The following is a 7,215-nucleotide window of genomic DNA, read 5'->3' as shown; positions in this document are numbered from 1 at the left end:
AATTTCGGATCAAACATTAGTACTGCAATAAGATAATGTTACCCAAAACATATGACTGCATTTCTTTGAGTACAAAGGAGTGAAGTTTTGATTTTGTCTTATACGGCAATTAGTATAAGCATCCTCCAAGAAGCCCAATGGGTTTGCTCAGACAGGCCCATGGAACATTCCTAGGCGCACTAACAAGGAAATGAAAAATAAAAATAGGCAATTTAACGCAAGAATTAATTTTATTTTTCACAATTTCAAGCAACTATTTGGCTGAACAAAACCAGAGGCCGATCCATCAGCATTCCTACACGATGCTTCAGCTGGTTGATTCTTGTAAATGAGCTTCACATCCTCCAAGTTTATGCCAAAGCATGGATACATTGGACTACAATCAAACTTTACAACAACTTCTGTTGCAGATGATCCATGAATATCTTGGTATGTCATATCACTGATTTTAACTCCTGATGGCTGTTGAATATAGAAAATATAATTATTAAGTTTAATTTTATTCACATCAACGTCTAACATTCTCACATACAAACTTGTGATAAATAAAAACCTTTCCAGGGCAATTCTTGTTGTCGGGGCAGTAATTTTGATCAATTACGATGGGATTATCGACATTCTTCATAAGAGCATGTTGGAAAAGAATGTTCTGAGCAAATCCAGTGCTTGGTCTTCCCCAGGACTTAATCCTCAATCCATTTTCAGTTCCTGTAAAAATGTCACTGTTTTTACTGTCACATTTCGCACTCCAGCCTCATGTAGCTCTTTGCCTAAGCTACCAATGCTGCAACAAATTCACAATAGTAGCACTAAATATTATGACATATAAAAAAAAATAAAATGATATAAATAAATCATCATGCATGTTCTTTATTTTCTACCTGATGCCATGGCCAGGACCACAAGCAACGTTTTCAATCCATAAATTGGTGGTGCCAGGGCCAACTGATACACAATCGTCTTCAGTCCCAATTCTAGCGTTCAAAATTGTGACATCACTTGATGATTGAACATGAATGCCATCGGTGTTAGGGCTGTTTCCTGAGGCCGAGACTCTCACCCCTTGTACTTTCACATTGTGACATCCATTGATGACAACATGAAACATCTGGCTATTTTGGGATGTTAGTCCATTAATCAGAATGTTGTTTGAGTTGCTAAAGCCCAGTGTCTGCTCATTTACACAAGAAGGAACGTTATCAATTATTTTAATCTGAGGAGAATAACGAAACCAAAAGCCACTTAATTTATGGCTATAATTAAAAGTAACGATCTTCCAACTTACCGTGGCACCGCTAGGGCAATTATTATTGCCTGATCGTTTACAAGCCCACAAGCCAGCACCTTGGCCATCAAGGATGCCACCATAAATATAAACGCCATTAACATGCTCAAATAAAATCCAGTTTCCCCCATCTCCAATGACATTATAATCGGATGGAGTCACTGGAGTCCCCTCAATACGTATGGTAATGTCATTGTTCCTGCATTGGCCTTGAAACACAACATTGTGTAGCAGGTACTGTTGGGAAAATATGCTCTTTAAAAGCATATGTGTATATTTAATTGTAATAAATATTTTTTCTGATTAATAAAATTAATGAGATATTTTATTCAAATATCTTAATTGCATTAATATTTTTATTAAAGTCAATTTAATTATATTATATGTATTTATGTGATCACCATGTGGATTCACAGAAGACATAAATACAAGTTATCTTATTATTAAATAAATTTAGTTCGCAGTTGATAAATAAAGTTGGGCACTTTATTTAGGTATAGACTGTAATAAATTCATTGAATGATTTGTCTTAATCATGTATGAATTTATTGATGTAGTACGACTACATTGAACCTAATCACATATGAGATTTAATTAACTTTGTAATAATTGTCAGACTTATTAAATCTCATAGGCATTGATTTTACCGTAATCTTAATCTTGAGTTAATTATGATTTCATGATTGTAATTGTTATTCCATTTGAGTTACCAATGGGCATGACACATACTTGTAGTCTAGATTACCCAGTATCTTGGTGGGAGCATTTATGAGTATTGGAGTTATAGATTAACAATATAGAATTTGTACAACACATCTCTTGATTGGTTTTCGGCACTTGATCATAGAATTATCTGGCCAGAGTGTGTCAACATATTTAGTATGTTGAAAATGATCATTAGAGAAAACCAGTAAGTAGCAAGGAATAAGATGTAATTAAATCAATTGGACAGTTGAGATATTGATTTAATTAATGATGTGGTACAAAGGATTGTGCAGTAAAGAAATCAATGTGGCTTGGGACGAATTATTATTCCAACATACAATTATGGAGGTCAATTCCAATCTTTTAGTGGAGTAGATTTGGAATTAAATAATTAGGCTAGTTTAATTACAGGCCTAATTGTTATAGCCACTATTGTATGTTCCCAAATGATCCCCGGGTTAGCTCATTTAATTGACTGCACCACTACTGGATTAATAAGCAAGATAACTAGCTATTTTGGTCAAAAGCCTAAATATATCATTTAGTGGGAGGCTCCATTTAATTAGCTTGTGTGTAAGGGACCTTATGTTATTTTACAAGGTGGGTCCCCTATAGAAAAAGCAAGTAACGTGAGTTTTGATTTTCATTATTTGGAACTTAGGGTTTTCACTAAAGGGAGATATAAAAAAGCTTATTTTCTCTAAAGAAAGAGGGGGCAGCCATTTTATACAGATCAGAGAAAAAGATTTTTCTCTCTATTGTTGAGAGAAAAATTTTCTCGTGCTAGTTGCTTTGGTAGTGATAAAGGCGCCCACATGCCAGTTCGTGTTCTAACAAGCGTGGTGGTGACGGATCATGATCTAACAGGAGTGGTGGTGATGGATTGTGATCTGGGAGCCTAAATCATTTCAGCGGAAAAAGCCAAATCGGATTTTTAAGGTATGATTTCTAGATTACAAATTATTATATATTGTATGAGAGCGATCTTAAAAGGTTTTATAAAAATTTAAAAAACTGTATTTTCCCAACAGGTACCTCCCAGGTGGCACGTAAATGGTTGAGGCCGCGGTTGAGACACAAGCTTTAGCCCATGCAGCTAGAAAGGCTTTCGTTGAGTCAGTCCGGCCATCAAATTTGGCTCCCAAACTGATCATATTGTAAGTGGCCAGTGGAATTGCTAAAGATGAACTAAAGAAGAGAATCAAGAATAATAGTACTAAAAGAATATGCAAAGACATTGATTATGTCAATATTGGCATTCATCTAGAAGCTTTGAATGCATCTAGAAGCTTTGAATAAACAAGTTTTTTGCACACGGCTTTGAAGATTGAAAATGCTGAAATTGTTGAGGAAGAAAGAAGACTTTGGCAGCTGCAAAAGAGGAAGAAGAATGAAGAAAAATCAAAGGCGGTTTAAAATATAATAATATTTTATAAGCCAATTTTGGCTATATAAAGGGAGCTCTTCATTTGGTTTTAATTATTCAATTCCATTTTGAGAGGCATTCAATTTTGTAGAGAGAGTCGAGAGTTGTGAGAAATAATTCTTGCAGAGCAAAGAGTCTAGTGAGTGAGAGATTGGGTGTATTGGGGTTTTGGGTTGTGAGCCAAAATATTACAATACTTGTAATCCTTATTTCACTAGTAAAATATTTCCTTCTGTTTTCGCCCGTGGACGTAGGCTAAAAGCCGAACCACGTAATTTCTGGTATTCTCTTTTGTGCTTGTTCTTTATTTTCTTACAATTTTACTTTAGCTGCGTGTCTGCTTCACCCACCAATTTCCTAACAGTGGTATCAGAGCTATTGGTTGTATTTTTGGAGTCAGGAATTGTTCACGTATTCACGTATACGGTGTACGGCACTATTCACGTATACGGCATACGATACTATTCACGTATACGGAGTACGGCACTATTCACGTATACGGTGTACGGCACTATTCACGTATACGGCGTACGGCACTATTCACGTATACGGTGTACGGTACTATTCATGTATACGGTACTATTCACGTGAAACGGTGGAAGCGATCCAAGAATTTTGCGGTGCAAAGCAGGGAATAGTGGTGTGAGTAAAGCAACTGTGTGATTCTGTACATGTCTAGGAAAGTTCTGTCACAAAGGCGATAAGAGCTTAAGGAGTCTGGGTTTTAAGTGGGACCATTGTGACCCCTCCAGTCTTTCCTGGGAACTTTCCTGGTGTGCATTCTCACACATACTCACAACTATTCAAGGTGGTACACTAGCTTGTGTACAGTATTTATCAATAAAATGGCGGCAAAGTATGAAATTGAGAAATTTAACGGAAATAATTTTTCGTTGTGGAAAATGAAGATGAAAGCTGTATTGAGGAAAAATAATTGCTTGGCAGCAATTGAAGAAAGGCCCATGGAGATAACTGATGACAAGTGGAACGAGGTAGACGGCAATGCCATTTCTGATCTACACTTGGCACTTGCGGATGGAGTATTATCCAGTGTGGCAGAGAAAAATACGGCGAAGGAAATATGGGATACTCTCACAAAATTGTACGAGGCCAAGTCACTACACAATAAAATCTTCTTGAAGAGGAAACTCTATACTCTTCGAATGGCGGAATCTACAATGGTGACCGACCACATCAACACATTGAAGACTCTATTTTCACAACTCACAACGTTGGGTCATAATATAGAGGAAAATGAACGTGCAGAGCTTCTACTTCAAAGTCTACCAGATTCGTATGATCAACTCATCATCAACCTGACGAACAACAATCCAGTGGAGGGTCTAGTTTTCGACGATGTTGCAGCCTCCGTATTAAATGAGGAGAGCAGGCGAAAAAACAAGGAAAACAGACAAGCAAGTTCGCAGCAAGCGGAGGCGCTATCAGTGACGAGAGGGAGATCAACGGAACGTGGCCCCAGTGGGAGTCAAAATCAGGGTAGATCAAAATCCAGAAGTAAGAAGAATGTTAAATGCTACAAATGTGGCAAGAAAGGGCACGTCAAGAAGGAGTGTTGGAGTAATCAGAAGAGAAGAGAGGGTAAAGAACCTGAGTCATCAAATGCTCAGGGGTGTGTAGCAAGTACCTCGGATGATGGCGAAATACTCTACAGCGAGGCAACAATTGTTTCAGAAGGCAGAAAACGACTTTCTGATGTCTGGCTTATAGACTCAGGAGCTACCTGGCACATGACCTCTAGGAGAGAATGGTTCCACACATATGAACCTATCTCAGGAGGATCTGTATATATGGGTAACGATCATGCCTTGGAGATCACTGGTATTGGTACTATCAAAATAAAAATGTTTGATGGTACAATTCGCACAATTGGAGAGGTACGACATGTCAACGGCCTGAAGAAAAATCTATTGTCTTTGGGACAAATGGATAGTCATGGGTACAAAACTCATGTGGAGAATGGAATTATGAAGATCGTTAAAGGCGCGCTTGTATTGATGAAGGCAGAAAAGATTGGTGCTAATTTATTCATGCTTAAAGGAGAAACACTACAGGAGGCTGATGCGTGTGTCGCGTCAAATGGAGAAGAATCAACGATGATGTGGCATCTCAAACTCGGCCACATGTCAGAACAAGGCTTGAAGATTCTCTCTGAGCGAAAATTGCTTCCGGGGCTCAAATCGGTAAGTTTACCATTTTGCGAGCATTGTGTTATAAGTAAGCAGCATAGATTAAAATTCAGTAGATCTATTGCTAGAAGTAAATGCATTCTAGACTTGATTCATTCTGATGTTTGGGAATCACCGGATATATCCATGGGAGGTGCAAAGTACATGGTGACTTTCATTGATGATTATTCCAGAAGATGTTGGGTGTATCCAATTAAGAAAAAGTCAGATGTATTTCCTGTGTTTAAAGAATACAAAGCGCGGGTGGAACTTGAATCTGGTAAAAAGATCAAGTGCTTGAGGACAGATAATGGTGGAGAATATACAGACGGCGAGTTTCTTACTTTCTGTAAGCAAGAAGGTATTCAGAGACAGTTCACGGTGGCATACACTCCTCAACAAAATGGAGTGGCAGAACGGATGAACAGAACTCTTACAGAAAGAATAAGAGCTATGTTGAGGACTGCTGGTCTACCCAATTCATTCTGGGCAGAAGCAGCCAAAACTGCCTGTTATATAGTAAATCGGTCGCCATCTACAGCTATTGGGTTGAAGACAGCGATGGAGATGTGGACTGGAAAGCCAGCTGATTATTCCTACCTACATGCATTTGGATGTCCTGTGTACGTGATGTACAATGCCCAAGAAAGAACAAAGCTGGATGCAAAATCTAGAAGATGTATCTTCTTGGGGTATGCTGATGGAGTAAAGGGGTATCGTCTGTGGGACCCCACTGCCCACAAGATCGTCATCAGCAGAGATGTTATTTTTGTAGAAGATCAACTGCAAAGAAAAGATGAAGATGATGGCACTGTAAAAGAAAAGTCAGAGACTGTGCCGGTATATGTCGAAAATAATCCAGAAGATTCAGATTCTTCTGAAGTAGCATCAGAGCACGAGGAACAAGAACCAGTTGAGTCCGAGGCTCCAGAAGCTCGTCGGTCAACTCGTGAGAGACGACCGCCAACGTGGCACTCGGAGTATGTCACAGAGATCAACGTTGCATACTGTCTTCTAACAGAGGATGGAGAGCCTTCAACTTTCCATGAAGCTTTAAACAGCTCAGATGTTGCTTTGTGGATGACAGCAATGCAGGAAGAAATTGAAGCTCTACACAAGAACAAGACATGGGAACTTGTACCACTACCACGTGGAAGAAAAGCCATTGGAAACAAATGGGTCTACAAGATCAAACGTGATGGCAATGACCAAGTGGAGCGGTATCGTACGAGACTGGTAGTGAAAGGATATGCTCAGAAAGAAGGTATTGACTTCAACGAGATATTTTCTCCGGTGGTTCGACTCACAACAGTCAGAATAGTCTTGGCAATGTGTGCTACATTTGACCTACATCTAGAGCAGTTAGATGTTAAAACTGCATTTCTTCATGGAGAACTTGAAGAAGAAATTTATATGCTCCAACCAGAAGGTTTTGCAGAAAAAGGAAAGGAGAACTTGGTTTGCAGGTTGAACAAATCTCTATACGGTCTCAAACAGGCGCCGAGGTGTTGGTATAAGAGATTTGATTCCTTCATCATGAGCCTTGGATACAACAGACTCAGTTCAGATCATTGTACATATTACAAGAGGTTTGAAGATAATGATTTCATCAT

General features: G+C 38.7%; 1 pseudogene; it reads right to left on the bottom strand.

Moving 5' to 3' along the window:
- Window positions 1–237: 237 nt before the first annotated feature.
- LOC102623614 (polygalacturonase-like) lies at window positions 238–3,228 on the bottom strand (annotated as a pseudogene).
- Between the last annotated feature and the right edge of the window lie 3,987 nt (window positions 3,229–7,215).

Source organism: Citrus sinensis, chromosome 3, assembly GCF_022201045.2.
Source record: "Citrus sinensis cultivar Valencia sweet orange chromosome 3, DVS_A1.0, whole genome shotgun sequence".
Taxonomy (NCBI): domain Eukaryota; kingdom Viridiplantae; phylum Streptophyta; class Magnoliopsida; order Sapindales; family Rutaceae; genus Citrus; species Citrus sinensis.
This window is presented reverse-complemented; position numbering and strand designations above follow the sequence as displayed.